Below are 1,775 nucleotides of genomic sequence, written 5' to 3' on the forward strand. Positions count from 1 at the left end.
ACATTGACTTGCAGGCACAGGGACAGTGTTGGCGGGAGGGGATGGAGGTGGCCGTGGGCTGGAGCGAGGGGAGAGGAGAAGGTGGGACAGGTGCTTTGGGCCCACAGGTCATAGGTAGGTCTGAGTGGGGGCACGGCAGGGCTTCGAGCAGGAAGGCCCCTGGGCTGTGGTTGGAAGGTCTCGGGCAGCAGGGTGCTCCCTGGGGACGCTGGCCTGGCCGGAGGCACTGGCCTGGTCTCTTCCTGGTCCCTGGCTCTCTGTACTTGTTAGGCCCCCGGGTGGTGTGTGGTTCTTTGTGACCTTTCGTGTCCTCTAACAAGATAGCAGCGCCTCTGTTACAGATTCGCTCAGTCTGCAGCTTGTTTTTTCACTTAAGAATTTTAAAAAATCATACAAGATTTTAAGATTTAGCATAGCAAAGTGTCTCCACGGCGTATGCGTTTAGCATCCTAAGCAAACGACTCTGATGGGGACTTTGACACGAGGCCCATTTGTCCGACACCAGCTTTCTTGTCCCCAACGGGCTGTGTGCAAGCCCCCTCCACACCTAACTGTCCCGTTCCTGTGCTAGGTTTTTCTCATTGACTGTTTTGCTATTTTAAAATCTATTTCCTTGCGTCCTGATAGCAGATATATTTGAACGTATTTCCGCTTGTTTTGTGTTCCTAGTCACTCGTGCTCCCTTGGCGCTTCCTTCCCCGCCCGCTGTGTGGGGCGCTCGTCTGCTCTGTTCTTCCATGTGTCTGCGAGTCACAGCGCTACTTTTCTTCAGTGGTTATCATCGTCAACATGTGTACTTAACTAGGTCTCAGCTGGAGCTTATCAAGGCCTCAGTACCCTCAGAACAGACAGGGTCTCAGGCCACCTCGCCCCGCCTCTTACTCCTGCCAAGGGTGGAGAGGCCTCTCTAGAAATGTTGTTTGCTTCTGCCAAGGGGTGAGTTTCAGGGAGAACTTCTAAGCTGAGGGTATAAACCCAGGTAAAGTGCAAGCCCCTAGCCACGAGGTCTTGGAGGCCTCCCCAACCTGGGGATCCCAGGACCTGAAGAGGCTGCTTTGGGGGCTGTTTCCCCCGGTCCTCGTGCACTGAGGATGCACCTTTGGGCATCTGGCTCGTGAAGGTGTGATACCCCGGCCTGGGCATCAGGACCAACCCCTCCCTGCTCCAGAGGCCGTTCTCGCTCACCCAACACTCTCCTCCCTCTTTGCTTCTGTGGCGTGTCCTGTGTGAATTCTGTTGGCGTTTCAAACGGTGACTGCCATTTTTAGCCCGTGTTTCACTGGAGGCTTTTCAGTTATTTGGTTTGCCAAAAACAGAAACCAAAAAAGAGTTTTAATCAAGGTTTTGGGTTTTTTTAGTTTTAAGGAGGAAGAAAAAAGTCCTTTAACAAAGAATCCCATTCTTTTCTAAACAACAGTAGTTTATTTTCTCACAGTTCTGGAGGCCAAAAGAACGTCACATTTTTAACTATCCTGGTGAACTGAGCGAATTAGGGATTCCTACACCCAAACGAGACTAACAGCATGAGTCTCCATTTCCTATGTTAACTTGCTGTGTCTTGAAGTGATAGCCCTGAAGGCTTTGATCGTTACAGCAAATGTTTTCTTTCGTTTCAAAATGCCTTTTCGGTTATCTCGTCCAAGTAATTTTAACTTTGTTTACACTCTCCCTTGCTCGACTTACTGCTACATTTTCACAATTAGTAGGTAGGTATGAAATAATAAAGGGATCCGCCATCAGTATGAGGACCTGCCATCGGCTCCGCTGATTGGCAG

This window comes from Pteropus vampyrus, unplaced genomic scaffold (assembly GCF_000151845.1).
Source record: "Pteropus vampyrus isolate Shadow unplaced genomic scaffold, Pvam_2.0 Scaffold235, whole genome shotgun sequence".
Lineage (NCBI taxonomy): Eukaryota > Metazoa > Chordata > Mammalia > Chiroptera > Pteropodidae > Pteropus > Pteropus vampyrus.